We start from the raw sequence: 19532 nt of genomic DNA, 5'->3' as shown, positions 1-19532 counted from the left end.
CAGAGTGTCTCTCAGGACTAACCCGTCTTTCTTACCAAAAGTGGCATCTGTGGCAAATATCAATCAGACTATCAATCTGCCAGTGTTTTTCAAATATTTTCAAAATAAGGGAGAATACATGTTGCATACACTAGACGTACATAGACAGTTACGTTTTTACCTGCACAGGACCAAAGATGTTCTTAAGGCTGATCAACTCTTTGTGTCATTTGCTCCTTCATACATGGGAAAACCTATATCCAAAGTGACACTGGCTAATTGGATTTGTCAATGTATTTCTCAGGCTTATAAGGCATCAGGCAAAACAACCTCATTGAAAATCCGTGCACATTCCACAAGGTCCATCTCAACTTCTGCAGCCTTCTGGTCCAGGATGCCGTTGGACGACATATGTTCAGCAGCCACTTGGTCTTCTGCTCATACGTTTATTTCTCATTATAAGCTGGACATGATATCTAGAAGCAGGCGTCCTTTGGCTCATGGTGCTTCGGAATATCCTCCCATAGACCACCCAGGTTTCTTTGTTTAGGTAGCTGGGGACTCTGTCCCACAGGTTGCAGAACAAATGAAGTAACTACTTCAGATTTAGAAGTTATGTACTCACCATAACGTTCCATCTGAGTAGGTACTTCATTTGTCTGCAACCATCCCCCCCTGCCATCCCCCTAACCTGTATCGGGTTTCTAGGATCTTTATGATTCTTAAGAATATCTGAACCTGTTTATTACAGGTTTTTTCAGGTGATACAGCAAAACCGATCTGAGGTAGTGTGGTGGTGACAGGGGATTGTGGGTAGAGGGGAGGAGCTAGGAGCTCGGATCTTGAAGCTTGGAAAGCTGCCGGTCAGATCCGAGACCCACAGGTTGCAGACAAATGAAGTACCTACTCAGATGGAACATTATGGTGAGTACATAACTTCTAATTTCACGTACATATTGACTTGCAGACAGGACAAAGTGTGTGCTTTACTTATTTAACATAAACTGTTCTTTTGGTTTACTTAACGGCTGCAGGAGAATTTGTGTGTGTGTGTGTGTGTGTGTGTGTGTGTGTGTGTGTGTGTGTGTGTGTGACAGTATCTGGAATGTTTGGCTCATACTTTTGGTCTGTTCCTCTTAAAATTATTGTTTTCTGGCAAATCCAGTGATTACTGAATTCACTAAATAATGATAGCCATTTAAGTTTCAGTCTTCCTGTCTTTCAGGAAATGCATGGTTGGTAACACAAAACATTTTATTTTAGCAACAAAAAATTGTGTCCCTGGTTTTGAGCTTTTGTCCCTTTCCCAATAAATTTTGGCCATTTCCAGATTTCTTGTGTTGCATAGGTCTTCAGGGGGAGAGAATTTAGTGCTGCTTATGGTGAGTGTGTTTGTGTTGTCAGTAGTCTGCATAGGTCTTCAGGGGGAGAGAAGTTTAGTGCTGCTTATGGTGAGTGTGTTTGTGTTGTCAGTAGTCTGCATAGGTCTTTGGGGTGGGGCGGCAGTTTAGTGCTGCTTATGGTGAGTGTGTTTGTGTTGTCAGTAGTATGACAGGTAGAATGCTTGCTTTTGATGCAGAAAGCTGTGGGTTCTACTCCCACAGCATGTAGATAGATTGCTGATACTGTACTCTGTTGTACTTTTAAAGGGGTGGATGCTGCAGTCCTGACAATGTCCTCTTTGGTGGAGATAACTAGTAACTATGAACCTGTTATCAGTTTGCCATCCATTCCCTATTCTAATATTAGTAGTTTATTTTTTATGCAACAGGCAATTTATATCTCAAGGGCAACAGGCACTTTATCTGTAGATGAAACAATGAAATATTAAGTTGTTTGCTAGCAGCAACCTCTTCATTAGTTACAGGTCTTACAGATCTTTTTAATGTGGAATTATTTAGATGACTTTTACTTCTGCAGAGATTGTGCATATTTACTGATACTGGTGGGTTGTAGAAGTTACTCAGACTTTTATGTGGAAATGTTCTGAATTGGGCAGCTTTGTCAATTATTGGTTCATGCATTTTGTTTCATTGCTTACTGTAAAAATGTTCAAAACAATAAATTTAAAATGTGTTGTAACAAGTGTGCTGTATTATACAAGGAATATAATTTAATACAGTCAGGAAGGTGTATCAAAGAACACATATGTTTTGTGTGCAAGGGGTGATTTGAAAACAGCCCAAAGCTAATCTTTATCCACCACTGGCCAGATGCAGTTTCTCTGAATGTGGGTTTCAATAAATGTGAGCTTCAAGGGCAGAGAAGTTATAGTACTAAATCTATCTTCATTGTGAGACTGTATTGCTTTGTTTAGCAGATGTCTATTAGTATTTATACTATAAAATGTAAAATAAAAATTTTAAATGAAATCAAAATAATCATTGTAGAAGTAAAGCAGTATGCACATTATAGTGTTTATGGTAAATGGGGTGAAGTAGCCAAGTAATGGGACATTGGAATGGGTACAAGTGGAGCCTGGGGTCATATTTTGGTTGTCTGTTCTTCAGTTTGCATTGGAAAGTTGGTATCCCGCAATTCCATTCGAATGGGTGGGGTTACATAATTATGTAAGCAAAGTTTATGTTAATCAGCGTACCAATTTGTACCTATTTTTCATGGCCCTTTGTCCAGATTTTTGATGTTTCCAGGTTGAGAGGTATGGTTGGTATATTTAAAGAGTGGGGGGTGCAGGGAGTTTGCCCCCCTGCTTAACCTTTCAGGTAGGTTTTTTTCTGTTTTTTGATTTTCAAACTTAAGAGTTTTAACATGTGGTGTCGACCGTATGGTGTTCAAGCTTTTAAAAGTTTGATAATCTGATATATACCCCTCCCTCCTACTGAGTTCTGTAAGAGGAGAGAATATAATGCTGCTTGAGAGTATCAGCCCTATTGCCCAAAACAAGGGTTCTCTCACACACCCCAATCTGAAAACCTCAAGTTTGACAGCACGAGTGTTTTAGCTATTATTACCTTCAGGCACATGTTTTATGAGGATGTGCTTTCTATCTTAACACATTTGCCACTTGCAGTACTGATTGCTTTGCATTAAAAGCATTTTCAGTACGTGGACTGTCCTGTGCCATTCAAGCTGACTTGAAAGGCAGATTGTACATGGTGCCTTTGTTCCACTGCAACTTAATTGGAGTGTTGAATATGCAGTATTCATTGTCTCAGTTAAGCACATTAAATGTGGAAAGATGACTTTTAACAAAGCAAGACATTTTACTGTCAGTTCTATGCAGTTGCTGTACCAGCTGTCAGCCAGGAATGTCATGTCTTAGTGACTGCCAGCAAGCATTAATGAGTTAAAGAATGCTACGAAACTTTGTACAAGGAAGTCATATCTAGCAAAATGAAAAATATTTCCCTTAAATGCCAAAGGACGAGCCACGACACAGTACAGTTCTCATTGCTGTTGGTCCTAAATTACCTGTCTGACCTTTTTATATCAGGAAACACCTGACCAGTCATATACAGCATTAGAGCAACCTTAGATGTTCCGTACAAAAAGAATACAAGGCGTAACAAACCTGCCTTATGCTGAGCACCTTAAAGCCCTTTCTCTTTACTCAATATCCTATAGACTGCTGAGGGGTGATCTATGTCTGGCTTACCAGGCATCTACAAACCCCACACTTATGAATCTCCTATATATTTGTAAGTCAAGGATTACCAGAAATACAAGGTGTAAGGACTTGAATTTTGTCTGTGATTTAAACAGAACACATTGGAGAGACAGATATGTTTCCCAGACACTGCCACTCCTATGGAACAGGCTTCCCATCCATGTGAAGCTAAGTTTGTCTTTTACCCAGTTTAAGTGCAACCTAGACCACTGGATGGGGAACAGGAAATTTACACCAGGCCTGACATCCATGTCCCTTATAGACAGACATAGCTTATAAATGCCTGACCCTCAATGTCATATTTGGATACAGAACATAATTATTCTTTAGGGAAACTTGACTAGGCTTAGAAACATCCCATAGGTTGTTAGCCTAGTAACAATTTATGAATCTGTGTCATATGCCTCATGGAAGGTTCTTGTCTCCGTCACTTCAGTGTGCCTGCCTTGGAAACTTTCACTGTATTCTAGGGAGTCATGCATCTGTGACTTTTAAAGAGAGCCTTCACAGCCGTGGTTCTCTTATGTCTTAGAAAAGTTAACATTGCATCCTCTTGAATCAGCTGCTCCTGCTCCTCTCATATATATGTCCTTGAAAACTGTGTTTTTATTGGCATCACTTGTGGCAGGAAAATTTCAAAGCTCAAGGCTCTAACATGCAGAAAGCCCTTTCTCATCTTCCACAAGGACACTTTGCACTAACCTGTCCTTTATGTGTTAGGTAGTGACTGAGGTATCCTTCATTCAGGCTATTCATCTCTCTCTTCTTCTTCTTCTTCTTTTCTTTTGTACCGTTCCTCCTAAAATTAAAGGGAAAGGAATCTTGCTTTCCTTAGATGTGCATAGTCAGCTGAAATATTATTTGAACCAAAACAAAAACACATGGAAAAAAGATTACTTTTTATGTCCTTTACAAAAGATAGGGGAAGGTAAGTATGCTTCTAAGCATACTGTTTCTAAATGGGTACCTTGTTGCATCTCCTGCTGTTCACTCCTTCATTCTTCTTGAGCCACAGCAGTCTCAAAAGGCTTTCTAAGAGGGGTCAGCAGTCAGCCCATTTTTGAGGCAGTGACATAATCACATTACACCCTGCATATATCCTTCAGAGCAAGGGTGATACTTACCACAGCTATCTTACAGGGTGTCTTGCAACCAGCTACTCAAGTCCAACCACTGTAGGATTTGTAAGCTTTGGTTATCTTCCCTAAAAACTTTCACTGCTGCAACAGTGGACAGTACAAAGACCATATAGTACATTTGTGTTAGGAACTTACCATAATTGTAGATGTTAAAATATGTCCTGTGTGGCAGTAGTCTTTTCCCTCCTTCCACCCCTCTTTACTTTTCCTGAAGTCTCATTAGGATTGGAGTGGGTGGCCACCTGATGTCCTTTTATTCGTATGCTGCAGTATTCATAACATGAGGGGAGTCCACCACCTGCTGACTTATACATCCGCCCAGTATACAAAAGTCTAGTTCTACTGTGAGGTATATGCGATGTCACACAGAAGCAGAATGTACATCAGTCATAAAATTATGTCAGGTGTAAAGCAGACATTTGCACGTACCAGACCTCAGAACTTTTCTGCCACCTGTTTGATCGTCTGCTCCAGTCATCGCTTGTCAGACAAGTTGCGAACCTTGGATCTGAAGTAGGATATTCATTTGTCTGCAACCTGTGGGTTATGGATCCGATATCGGATCCGAACCGGCATGGTTTTCCAGCTATGGATCCAAGCTCTCAGCTCCTCCCCTCACCCATAATGCCCTGCTCTACCCTCATGACCTCAGATCTCGTTTGCCGCGCTGGTGACTGGATTGGTATTCATAGCTCTCAGCTAAGTGCTAGTTTCTTATCTGTTAATTCAGAAAATTTAAAGTTTTTTGTGCATTTTTGTGTGAAAGTTTAGGTTTCCCTCTTTGATAGTTTTATTTAGAGTTAAATTAAGTATTTTTTTTTCCCTCCCCTCGCTGTTGGCGTAGAGTGTGTGTGTTGGGCCTGTGTGTCTGTATTAGTTTAGTTACTTTATTTTAGTAGCTTTATAGATTTGGATGGCTGATCAGCCCAAATCTGTTTTTTCTAAATGCTCCGAGTGTGGCCATAAGCTCTCCCCGGCTGATGGCCACACTCGGTGTGTTAAGTGCCTGGGGGTTGAACACCTCACATCTGGATGCTCCATTTGTGCAGGGTTCAACCCCAGGGCACTGAGGGAGCGGAGGTCCAAGCTTGTCTTGGCGGGTCTTGTACCGCCAGACTCGGCTCGCCTCCGCTCCTTCGAGCAACCGTGGTTCGGTTATTCCTCCGTGGCACCCCTCCTGCTCCTGGGACTCAACCTCGGGTTTCTGGAGAGGAGAGGAGAGGGATGCTAGGAAAAGGACGGAGGGAGAAGCACCTAGCGGCGGGCCGAGACCTCTGTTTCGGCCCGCCAGCCAAGCGGCTTCTCCCGGCTCCATGTCGGCTCGGTCTCCTCCTTCGGCTCCGGTCCCCTGTGTGCTTTTCACCGGGTCCTGAGGAGGAGGAGACCCGATCTCCGTCGAGGCTATCGAGGAGGCACTCCAGGCCTACCTCGGTAGCCTCGTCGAGATCTACATATAGCCTTTCAGATGCTGATCTGGACCGGATGATGAGAAGATTCATCCAGGCCCAGATGCAGATGGGAGTGCTCTTGCCTCCCCCCCCTCTGGGGGGGAGCTCAACACCCCTTTTTGAGTCTATTGCTCCTTCTCCGACCCGCTATCCGGGTGCGGAGCAGCTGGAGCCGAGCAGCTTCGGAGCGGGGGGTGGGTCGGCGCCGATAGTACTTGGTACTTCGGATCCGACCCTGCCCTCGAGTGCGTCGGATCCGACCTCTCGGAGCCTGGATCCGAGCCACGGATCCGGGGGGGTCAGTGCTCCTTCGGCGCCGTCTGTGTCGGGCGCACTGTCTCTTCGGATCCGGCCGGCGCCGGCTCCTGTCCACTCTTCGGATCCGAGGGGAGCCGATTGTCGGATCCTTTGGTCGAGGTCGGCTCCCTTCGGCTTTTGATGTAGTGGAGAGGGCTCTGTTGAGGGTCTCCGGACCCCGGCACTTGTTCGGCTCCGCCCGCTCCCTCTGCACTGGGCCAGGCTTCCACCATCCGGCCCCTGGGACAGCCCGCTTCTGTGCCCCAAGTTGCTCCTATGGAACAAATTGCTGCTTGTGAGGACTCCTCTGACAGCCCCCAGAGGATGTCCCTCGCAAGCATACGTGCAAAAGGAGGCACATTGACTCCCCCGAGTCTCTCACAGAAGACACGGACTTGGAGGAAGGGGGAAGGCTCCCCACGGTCACCCCCCGAGGATGTCTCATTTGGAGACATCATGGAAATGCTCCGTATAAGGGGGGGGTGGTCTGCCCCCAAGTCTTCCTCGGACGAGTCCGTGTTCTTGGAGGCATTTGAAGCGGGCCCGTCTACCTCTTGGGTGTCCCCCCCTGCCGACCCCCTGGTGGACCTTATTACCACCAGGGCGTGGAAGGAACCGGACACCGTGGAGCCAATTCCCAAGAGGCCAGATAGGATCCTTAGTCCACCATCCGACCGGGCCCAATGGAGTAAGGGGCCTCCGGTAGATGCCATGTTGACGGCGGCGGCCACCAAGAGGGAACTGGCTCAGGAGAGTCCCTCAGTCCACCCCCCCGAGCAAGGAGTCTCGGATGATGGACCGCTTGGGGAAGCGGATGTTTAGTTCAGCGACCTTTTCGGTAAGGGCGCTGAACTACTTGGCACATGTCATTAGGATGCAGCGAGATCTTATTAAAGAATACGCTGCATCCCCCCCAGAGTCCATTTCGGAGGAGGACAGGGTTCTGCACTCCACCCGTATGGCCACTCTTAGGTCAGTTACTAATACTTCTATGCGGCTACTCTCCCATGCAACGGAAGGCGCCGCTAGAGCTGCGGGGACAGGACTAGTCACTAGGCGTCAGGCCTGGCTCCGTCTGCGATTTTCTGAGCCCTTCAAAGCGTCGTTGCGAACGCCTTTGATGGTTCTGCTCTGTTTGGCAAAACCGTTCGAGACGTTGACCCAGAGCGAAAGGACGGGAAGACGCTGTCTGCCGCCGAATCCGCTTCTCTGCACCCCAGAGGCCCTACTCTAGGAACCAAAAGGGTCAGAAGAAGATGTGGTTCCGGAAGTCGCAGCAGTCCCAGCCTGCTCTGGACAACCAGTCCTTCCGTGGCAGAGGAGGACAGGGAGGACGCCGCCCTAGAGGCAGAGGGGCTCCCAGAAACCGGGTCCAGGGAACCTTTCTCTGAACGGCCAGCGCAGCAACCCTGAGGGTTGCCCGACTGCTCCACTCTGGAGGCAGTCGGGGACGTTCGGGCACCTAGCGGCATGGGAGTCCATAACATCGGACCGCTGGGTTCTCCAGATTATATCCAGAGGATATCGCATCCCTTTCCTTCACCTTCCAAAGTTGAAATCCCTCCCAGACGTCCCACCCGTCAGCGGGAGGCCGCTTTGGCAGAAATTGGCCATCTGCTAAAGAAAAGAGCCATCCAGCCCGTCCCCAGACCAGATCGGATCAGGGTTCTACTCCAGATTCTTTTTAGTGCCAAAAAAGACGGGGGAACTAAGACCAATCCTAGACCTCTCTCTCTTGAATCTGGCAGTCCCCAAAGAAAAATTCCGAATGGTCACTCTGCAATCTATTCTCCCCCTTCTGGGAGAAAATCACTGGATGTGCTCGATAGACCTCAAGGATGCGTACTACCACATCCTGATGGACAGGCGCTCCAGGAGGTTTCTCCGCTTCCGGCTGGGAGCCAGTCACTACCAGTTCCGGGTCCTTCCCTTTGGTCTCACCACAGCCCCCAGGGTGTTCACCAAAGTATTAGCAGTGGTAGCGGCCCACCTGAGGCTTCAGGGGGTGCAGGTCTTTCCCTACCTGGACGACTGGCTTCTTACCGCCCCAACAAGGCATCTACTTTTATTGGCGCGAGACTCCTTTCTCCATCTTGCTCCTTTTCTGGGCATCACAATAAATACAAAAAAATCCAACCTGGCGCCCACGCAGCTCTTAGATTTTATAGGGGCCAGGCTAGACACAAGGAGTTTACGAGCCTTCCTCACTGCGGACAGAGTTCAAAATCTGCAGCTCCAGGTGCGGGCCATTCTCCACTCAAGTTCTGTTCCGGCGGAGTTGGTCCTGAGGGCTCTAGGGTCCATGGCATCAGCTATAGCACTTCTTCCTCTTGCCAGGCTCAATATGCGCATTCTACAGTGGACGCTCTTAGTACAGTGGTCATACCTTGCTCTCCCCATGCATCATCCCATAGCGATCAGCAAGGCCTGCAAGCGGTCCCTCTTGTGGTGGCTCCACTCCCCGGATCTCCACGGAGGCCGCCCATTTTGTGCTTCTCCCCCTCTCACCACGGTGACCACGGACGCCTCCCGCCTCGGGTGGGGGGGGCACTTTGCGGGCCGGACCGTCCAAGGCACGTGGGACGATTCAGAGACCTTACTGCATATCAATGTTCTAGAGATGAGAGCAGTGCTCTTAGCGTTGCTAGCACTTCAGGACTTTCTTCCCTTGGGAACAGTTGCGATTCAATCGGACAACATGTCTGTTGTCTGGTACATCAACAAGCAAGGGGGAACAAGGTCTTACCCTCTTTGTCGAGAAGCCATGAGAGTTTGGGAATGGACAATCTCCACCAACCGCTTTCTAATAGCAACGCACATTCCGGGTCGGTCCAACATCCTAGCGGACAAGCTCAATCGCACCATTCTGACCCCTTACGAGTGGTCTCTCAATTGTCAAGTAGCGGAACGCATATTCGCACGGTGGGGAACCCCTTCATGCGATCTTTTTGCTTCTCCCTCAAACACCAAGTGCGACAGTTTTTTCGCTCTGATACCTCCTCCCGGAGGTGCCCCAAGAGACGCTCTGGTGCATGCTTGGCCACCCGGTCTTCTGTATGCTTATCCACCCTTGCCTCTGATGCTCCAAGTTCTTCAGAAAGCCTCTCGGGTGGGTTGCAGTATGATTCTCATTGCTCCGTTCTGGCCTCGACAGATCTGGTTCCCCTTCCTAAGGTCTCACTCGGTGAATCCTCCTTGGATTCTAGATCCCATCCCGGATCTTATATCCCATCCATCCTGCATCCCCCCTCCGAATCTGGACAACCTGAAGCTGACCGCTTGGCTGCTCCAGTTCCACTCTTGATTAGGACTCCCGGTATTTCGTCACCGGTTAAGGCAATTTTGGTGGCAGCTCATAAACCATCCACTAGAAAGGTTTACCGAAGCAAGTGGAAACGTTTTTCTTTGTGGGCGGAGCGGCAAGGCCTGAATCCCTTCACGGTTCGTCTTCCTTTAGTGCTTGACTTTCTAACCACTCTCTTTAACGATGGTGCCAGCAGTTCCACAGTCAAAGTACAACTGGTGGCAATTTCTCATTATCACATTGGCCATGACTCTAATCCTCTTATGTCAGCCAAATTGTGTAAAATTTTTCTTAAAGGTACCTTTCTTCTCAGGCCCCCTATAAAGCAAGCAGTTCCTCCTTGGGACCTCTCTCTGGTCCTTCAGGCCTTGACCGCCCCTCCTTTCGAGCCAGCGGCTACTGTGGATCTCAAATTCTTGTCCTACAAGGCAGCCTTTTTGGTAGCTATTACATCGGCCAAGAGAGTTTCTGAGCTTCAAGCATTATCAGCTAAGCCTCCTTACTTGGTATTTCATCCGGACCGTGTCTACCTCAGGACCAACCCGTCCTTTCTTCCTAAAGTCGCTTCTGAAGCAAACATCAATCAGTCCATTAACCTCCCTGTTTTCTTCCCTAAATATGAAAACAAAGGTGAATATAAGCTACATTCATTAGATGTTCACAGGCAACTTAGATTTTATCTGAACAGGACGGCTGGTCATAGGCAATCCGACCAGTTGTTTATTTCCTTTGCAAAATTCAATTTGGGCAAGCCAATTTCTAAAGTTTCTCTGTCCCGCTGGATTTCACAGTGCATCTTATTGGCTTATCAAGCTTCAGGAAGCCCGCACCGGAGGTTGTTCATGCCCATTCAACCCGGTCAGTATCTACCTCGGCAGCCTTCAAGGCTAGGATTCCTCTAGATGATATTTGTGCAGCAGCCACGTGGGCTTCATCTCATACTTTTATTTCCCACTATAAGTTGGATCTTGCATCTAGGGGTAGAGCATCCTTTGGCTCCGCGGTGCTCCGAAATATCCTTCCATGATGACCCAAGATTCAGGTAGCTGGGGACTCTGTCCCACAGGTTGCAGACAAATGAATATCCTACTTCAGATTTAGAAGTTATGTACTCACCATAACGTTCCATCTAAGTAGGTGTATTCATTTGTCTGCAACCATCCCGCCCTCCTATCCCCCTGGCCTTTCAGTTTCCTGCATATTCTATGTTACCCTTTTCAGGGTGTTGTTGCTTTGGCAAACTCGATCTGAGGTCATGAGGGTAGAGCAGGGCATTATGGGTGAGGGGAGGAGCTGAGAGCTTGGATCCATAGCTGGAAAACCATGCCGGTTCGGATCCGATATCGGATCCATAACCCACAGGTTGCAGACAAATGAATACACCTACTCAGATGGAACGTTATGGTGAGTACATAACTTCTAATTCAGATAAGTGCCCAATTGGGGTTTTTCATTATTATCTTTTGGCTACTGTGTATTTTTGTGGTTACATGTCACCTAGGAAGGGCAAGTGTCACTGTGGAAGACAGATTCCACATAAGGACTCTCGCAACCTTTGTTTATTTTGCCTAGGCCCTGACCACGACCATACTGCCTGTTCTATTTGCAAGGTCTTTGTTCCCAAGACCTTGCATAGTTTGGTAACTTCTCTAAACTTATACTTGGAAAATCAGCACCTAAAATGTCTTGCTTGTGATATGGATGTTATGTCGGACCCTTCAGGCGAGCAGCAAGCTAAGAAGGCCAAGAAATCTAGGCCTGATTTACCCGCTGCTCCCTCTGGTCCGGATGTCTCTCCCGAGACCGTTGTTGGCCCGGAGATTGTTTGGAGATGAAGGGCAGTCCTTTATCAGGTACTGGGATAGAGGCAGTTAAAGACCCTACCAACACGTCCTTTGGGGAAACGCAGATGTCAAACACGGGTGTAGGAGGGGAACTATGGCTCGTCGTGACTGAAGGCCCGCATGGCATTACTCTAATCATTGTGCGAGAGGATGTTCCTACCAACTTTGCAGACTGTAGGCCAATGTCATGCCCATCCACCTTCCACCAAATGTAGGTCCCTAAAAAGAAGTAAATTACAACAAAACATGTTTCTCCTGCTCCTTAGGAGCAACCATCAGCTTGGCAGGCCTTTTCCTAAGGCCTGTCCAATGCCTTTATGGCCCTGAGACAGTCCTCACCTCTCTCTTCCTTCTCCCTCCATTCCTCCCTCTACTGCACAAAAGAGGTCTTCTGAGGAGTTTTCCTCAAATGAGGAGGATTCTTCTGGGGACAAATCTTTGGCGTATTCAGCCCAAATTTCTTTTCCTTTGGGTTATGCTTCCCCAGAAGAAGAATCTAATTGCACTGATTCCCCTGGGGAGGATATCTCATTTGGGAAAAGCATTCTTAAGTTGAGGGAATTTTTCAAATGGGATTGTTGTCAGGTGTCAGACATCCAAAAAGGATACTATGACCTGCTATAGATGGACTCCCCTTCCCCATCTGCCATAACGTCTGTTATGCCAGCCTTCCTGAATGCCTTTGCTGTAGCTTCAAAGTGCCCTGATTCTCAACCTCTTGCCCCCAAAAGGCCAGATAGATTTTATAAAGTGCCTGAGGATTCCAGATTCCTGTTCAAATGTCCCTCTGCAGCCCCTGGTACCATTTCAGTATTTGCAGACAAGGCCTCCAAGATGCTACCTTCCTCTTCCCTGCTCCTGTCTGATAAGGAGCGCAAAATCATGGAGAGAATAGGAAAAAAGATTTAAATTCAGCTACTGCGGCTTTCAGGGCCATTAACTACCAGACCCATATAGCCAAATATTCCTTAGCCTTTCTCTCAGTCACTGGTAAAATAATTTCTGAGCTGTCTGACTCTCCCACTAAGGCCAAGCTCTCCTCCATCCTTAACTTCTCTGCTCAAGTTACACGGCATTCCATAAAGTTTAGCTATGATGCTGTGGAGTCATCAGCTAGAGTGACTGCATTTGGATCAGTCATGAGGAGGTATTCTTGGCTCAGGCTCCAACCATTGCCGGATAACATTCAGGCAAAAATTATGGATGCTTCCCTGGACAACAAGGCATTATTTGGTACCTCTGCAGCAGAGAAGGGCAAGGAGCTGCAAGACCTGAAATGCATTTTTGTTTCCCTGGTGCCCAGGTTTCAGAGGAACTACCCTACCAAGACCACTTTTATAAGAAAGTCTGCCAGGCCCCACTCTTCCAAAGGTGAGAAAGATGCCAAGAAACAATTTACCATTAAATCTACCTCCTCTACTCCCACACAGAAACAGCCCTTTCAGGCTAAGACAGGTAGTCTGTGACTACCTGCCTCCCGGACCACTAACTCCTGTGTCCCTTTGCCTCTCTCTTTCTCTCTCTGCTTGGAAATAGATAACTCAGGACTCTTGGGTCTTATTCATCATCCTGCAAGGATACTTTATGGTGTGGAAGATTCCTCCCCCCTTCAGGGGTATTCCACGACCTCCAAAAGAACAACTGGAACTCTTTCCCCAGGTCATTTCCTCCCTCCTTTCTCAAGGTACCATTCAGGTAGTGCTGCCATCCCAGGTAGGAAAAGGATTCTACTCCAGGATGTTCATAGTACCAGGAAATATGGTCCTTGGAGACCCATTCTAGACCTATCCCACCTAAATACCTTTCTATAAGTTCCCACCATTCGAATGTTAATCTTACCTTCCCTTCTTCCTCTCATCCTTCCTCAGTCCTTTATAGTGTCATTGGACATCAAGGATGCCTGTCTTCATATTCAGTTCAGGAAGTTTTTCTACTTTCGCTATTGCTTCCTCACATTTTCCATTCTGTGCCTTGCCCTTTGGATTGTCTACGGCCTCTTCTTCTCCAATCCCTGACAGTCAGGGTGTTTATTCGACCTCCTGGGGTTCATAGCATCCACTATTCCAATGTTTCCTTTAGCCAAGTTATACATGAAGAAATTCCAGTGGTACTTGAGAACAGTACAACGCTCCCATACTCTGGAGTTTATCCCACCCCTGCCTTGCCTGAAAAAGGAGTTATGCTGGTGCATCCAACAGATTTCAAGGAATCCAGGCTAACCCTTGCAACCACCTCTGCCCATTTAGAAGCTGTACACTGATGCTTCAGACTTGGGATGGGGAGCAACCCTACATTCACCCAGAAAAGGGAGCACATCAATATAAAGGAGATGAGGGCTCTGATTTTCGCTCTACAAATCTTCAACCCTCTTCTTTCCCCGGGGCTTTTAAGATGGTTTACAGACAACACCACGGTCCTCTGTTGTCAAGAAACAGGGAGGGACAAAGTCCTATTTCCTTTGCAGACTGGCCTTACTAGCCTGGAAGTTAGCTGCCCTTAGTCAACTCACCCTCCAGGCAGTTCACATGCCCACGACCCATAATGTGGTGGCAGACACACTGAGCAGACCAATGACTTACTCCCATGAATGGATGTTACACTGGCATGTGTTTCTGGACATGGTCCATCAATGGGGTACACCTCCAGTAGATCTCTTTGCCTCTCCCATGAACAGACAACTTGCCAAGGTTTGTGCCTGGGTCCCAGATTCCCTGGCATGGAAGGTGGGTGTCCTGTCTTTCTCATGGAAAGGGGATGTTTCTATATGCATTCTTCCCCTTCCCACTTCTCCAAAAGGTCCTGTTGAAAATCCACCAGAAGCAACCATAAATCTTGTGGGTGACTCCCTTTTGACCAAGACAGCATTGGTTCCCCCTTCTTCTGCATTTATCCAAGGGCAATCACCGCAAGTTACCCCACAGAATGGACCTACTCACAAATGACAAGGGAACTTTAGTACACCCTCAGATGTCAACTCTACAATTGACCCTTTAGGTGATAGGGTTTTGATTCCCTTCAGACACCTTTTCTCTGAGGACATGCAAGAAGTTCTGCATGAGGCCTGAAAACCTACTACTAGGAAATTGCATGTTTCCAAATGGAAAAGGTTTTCCATCTGGTGTCTTAAGAAGGGTTTACAACCATTGCTATTGGATGTTCCAGTGGTTCTGTCCTACCTGTGTGAATTTCTGAAGAGTGGACTTCATTCTCCAAAGTAAAAGCATCTTTCTGCTATCTCTGCATGTCTGCCTATGTCTCCCCCCTTAGCTTCCAGGTTGGAAATTAAACATTTCTTAAAAAGCATCCTTCACATCAGACCACCAAGGAAACCAGTTTTCCCCCTCCTTGGGATCTCAACTTTGCCTTAGAAAAACTTACCCTGGCCCCTTTCAAGCAAGTAAGTTCTGCTTCTCTGCAACACAGCACCTGGAAAACAGTCCTGTCCGTGGCTATTACTTCAGCCAGAAGAGTTTCTGAGTTACAGACTCTGATGTCTTCCTCACCTTTCACAGTTTTTCACACGGATAGGATTACTTTAAGCACTTAACCCCTCCTTTATGCCCAAGGTGGTAAATGAGTTATCACTCAGTTAGTCCATCAATCTTCCCACCTTTTTCCCTTCTCCTCTATCCTCTAGTGAGAGGATCCTACACACTTTAGATGTGCACAGGCAACAACGATATGACATGGACAAAACCAAACCAGTCTGGAAATCTGACTGCCTGTTTCTTATCACCCAAGTGTTTGTAGAGAATGTTTCTGCTCTTCCACCCAATTCTTCTTCTTCTGCATGAGCTGTGGTATTCCCCCTCATGTTATGAATACTGCAGCATATGAGTAGAAGGACATAGAATAGCTGTGTAAAATCTTACCATAACCATAGATCTCCTTCTCTTCTATATGATACAGTATTAGTTCCCCCCTGCCTTCCCCCTGATGCTTGCCTGTCAGCATACAGAAGAGAAGGACATGTATGGTTAGGGTATGATTTTGCACAACTACTATTCTTAGTCCATACATCTCTCCTCCTCCTCTCTTGAAAGGTGCCCTTTCTCCACAGGTCAGTCTGTATCTGGAGAGACAGCTTGGTGTGTTCCTTGTGACTAAACATCCTGGTCAGGGGTCAGCTTCATAGAAGAACCTTTTTGTGCTTTGTTCTCAGACCTTTCCACCAGTGCAGTAAAGAACCAAAGATGGCATAGATGGACATCCCTGTTATACCACTGATGTGCTGACATTCAGGAGGCAGAAGGGTGCAAAATTCAGCAAGTCAGGCTAGATGTCAGTCATTCTGCAGCAGGAGTCCAAAGAAGTTATCACCACCGCAATGGTGAAAATAGTTTAACATTTGCAATTATGGTAAGTTCTTAACACAACTGTTCTGTACCTGAAATTCTGTGTGAACAATTTGGTGTAGGGTTGCACAATGGTGCAGCAGTTAGCTTCCTCATGTACTTAGTCTTCCAGCTTAGATGTTCTTCATGTTTCACTATTGCAGTCATTACATTTGGGTAATCTGCTGGCAGGTTGCCCTCAGTCGGCCTGATTAACAAAGTCTTGGGTCCTGCATCGGTTGCTGTCCCTTCTTCCATGATGTCAGGTCGTCAGGGGTATAAAACATGCAGCCGATGCCATTTTCATCAGTCTTTCTTGCCGCACGGTGCCCGAAGCAGAAGCAGTTCGCAAGTGCCGGTCGGCCGACTCCTGAAATTTTCATTTTCGAGTTTCAGAACCGAAGTCTTCAACCTAAAGCTAAGTACCCCGTTAGGGAAACTTTTTCTTGCTCCCTACCGATGTCAGTAAAAGTTAATAATTGTATTACTTGTGGGAAGCAAATACCTCATAAGGATTTTCATTTGTACTGTATTCCTTGCCTAGGCCGTGACCACAACGTGCCTTGCTGTCGGTTTTGTGCTAAATTTAACCAACGTGCTATTAAGCGTCGGTATATTTTTGCATCTAAATATTTTGGCTCAAGATTTAACTATCCAGAAATGTCGTGGGTTTGCAATCTGACTACCGGAATTCACAAAAAACGCAAAGAAAAAGACAGAGGTAGGCCGTTGAGGTCCAAAACCGACAACAAAGCTTCTCCTAAGCCAGTCGCCGGTACTCAGTGTGGCGCTTTCTCAGTCCCTGATACCCGCTATGTTTGATTCGCAGGCCTCTACTGAGACCCATTCGGAGTCTGGTATGCCGCGAGACACTTTAAGTATTGAACCCGCGGATGTCTCTACCTTAGATGGGTCCGGAGCCACTGAGCAGGCACCGGCTTCTGAGGGTGTTTTCAGGCCTTAAGATTTGTATATTAAACCAACGCCATATTCAAAAACAAGGCCAAAACAAACTTCTGTGTCTAACAAAACGATGCTTGGGCCACATGCACAGGCCCCTATGCCTAAAAAACAATTGATCAAAATGGCTGAGGATTTGATTACATTGATCAGGGGTTCCCAACCCCCTCCTGCTAAGAGGCCTAGGCAAGGCACTGATTATGAATCTTCAGATCAGATTTCCATTTCTTCTGATTCCTCTTCTGATCAGGAATTATCTATTCCACCTTATGAGGACTCTGATGCAGATGAATCCATCCCTTCTGCTTCTCCTCCTGAGGATTTTTCTTTTGGAGAAACTTTGCATACCTCAAGGGAACATATTCATTGGGAGAGTCGGGATTTTTCAGAATCCAAAAAGAGGCTTAAGGATTTCCTTCTTCTTCCTCAGCATAGGCCTTTGGCTATACCTCCTCTTCTAGACATTGTTGATGTTTTCTCTGAATCCAGCATGGCTCCTGATTCCCTGCCTCTGGCTCCTAGTAAGCCAGACAGATATTAGAGGGTTCCTGACTCTCACAAATTTCTTTTTAACAACCCTACTGCTGACACTGAAAAATTTCTCAGGGTCCCAAGGGTGTTAAGGCTTCTTTAGCTAAAAATCCTACCCCTTCTGATAGAGACTCCAGGGCGCTGGATAGATGGGATAAGAAGGTATACACGTCTGCAACCCTGGCAATCAGGGCTTTAAACTGTCAATTTCATATGCTTAAATATCAGCAGCATGTCATGGGCTTACTTAAACACAAAATGATGTTGATTTCTGACTGTGTGGAAAATAAAGAATTACAGGATTTATTGCATTCAGCTGAACAAGTTGGAAAGCATACTTTGCAATGTGGTTTTGATTCCTTGGAGGCCTCTTGCAGGGCCGCTGTAACTGGATCTGTGATAAGAAGGCATGCTTGGCTCAAGGAGCAAAATCTGCCTGATCATGTTAAAGCAAAATTGTTGGATGCTCCTTTACAACAGGACAGTCTATTTGGTAATAAGGCAGAAGAAGTTTTGAAAAAGATGGAAGACAAAGCTAAATCTATGCAAACTGTAAAAGATTTCCTACAAGTGCAGCCACCCAGGTTCAGTAGGCACTGGCCTACTAATTGGTCCTTTCCAGTACCCACCAGAGCCGCTCAGGTCAAACCCGGACACTCCAAAGGCTCCAGGTTACAGTTACAAGGAACTTACAGAACAAAACAATGGGTGCCTCCACCTCCAAATCTGGAAGTAGCAAGGCACCTCTCTACGGTAAACAGTCTCAATAACTTTCCTCTGCCATTTCCAAGCACTTATCTTTTGGCAGCCTCTTTGGGGGGAAAACTAGCACTTCATGCACAAAACTGGCATCTAATTACCCAGGACAAGTAGGTTTTAAATATAGTATCCCAGGGATACAGATTTCATTTCCACACGTTGCTAATTCCAAATGGATGGCCAGGTCTGCCTCCAAATCAGTGGGCAGAGGCCCAGAAACAAGTTATGTCCCTCATGAATATGGGGACTATTCAACCAGTACCAGAAAAGGAAAAGGGACAAGGTTTTTATTCAAGACTTTTCCTGGTACCCAGAAAAGACAAATCATGGAGTTCAATTCTGGACTTATCCATTCTAAATACTTTCCTGGACATTCCAAAATTCAAGATGCTGGCTCTACAACAGTTACTGCCTATGCTGGGCAAGAATGCCTGGTTGGTATCTCTAGACTTAAAAGAGGCTTACCTGCATATCCCAATCAGGGAATCTTGCAGAAGATACCTCTGCTTCAAAGCAGGCTGTTTGCATTACCAGTTCTCTGCACTGCCCTTTGGCTTATCTACTGTGCCCAGGGTCTTCACACAGTGCCTGGCACCAGTAATTGCATTTTGCAGACAAAGAAACATTCAAATTTATCCTTATCTGGACGATTGTCTATTTCAGGCAGAAAACAAGGACACTGTTCTACAGCATCTGGCATTTGTAAAAAGGCTTCTAACTAACGAAAAGAAATCACAACTGGTATCCTCTCAAAAAATTACAGTCCTGGGTGCAAGCTTGAATACAAATGCCCAGATGGTTTACCTCGCACCAGACAAACAAATCCAATTGATGACTTACTTACTTCAAACAAGTGGTCACAAAAACCCAGTTATCTGCAAGACAAATTCTGCAGGCCTCGGGGTACATGGCTTCCTGCATTCTTCTAATTCCATATGCAAGACTGCATCTGAGGAAACTTCAATGGTACCTAAAAAGCTTATGGAGCCAACATTGTCACAGCCTGGAAACAATGATTCCTATCATTCCTTGCCTGCAGCAAGAGTTCCTATGATGGGCAGAGGTCTGTCACCAAATCAAGGGACTGTCATTCATTCCACCCCCTGCCACCCAAACCCTGACTACAGATGCATCAGACTATGCTTTGGGGTCACATTTGGCAGGGAGATGCATTCAGGGCGAATGGACCCCAAATCAAATGCAAGAGCATATCAACCAGAAAGAGATGCTAGCTGTACAGAATGCTCTGAAAGCTTTCAAGGACTTTCTTCATCCAGGACAACTACTGATAAAGACAGGCAACACCATA

General features: G+C 46.3%; 1 protein-coding gene across 1 annotated transcript in view; it reads left to right on the top strand.

The window, feature by feature from the left end:
* The window catches only part of INO80 (INO80 complex ATPase subunit), a 2478170-nt gene that overhangs the window by 2436799 nt on the left and 21839 nt on the right, over window positions 1–19532 (top strand). The gene's annotated exons all lie outside the window — the stretch shown is intronic.

This window comes from Protopterus annectens, chromosome 6.part0 (assembly GCF_019279795.1).
Source record: "Protopterus annectens isolate FY-2018-M chromosome 6.part0, PAN1.0, whole genome shotgun sequence".
In the NCBI taxonomy this organism is placed as follows: domain Eukaryota; kingdom Metazoa; phylum Chordata; order Ceratodontiformes; family Protopteridae; genus Protopterus; species Protopterus annectens.
This window is presented reverse-complemented; position numbering and strand designations above follow the sequence as displayed.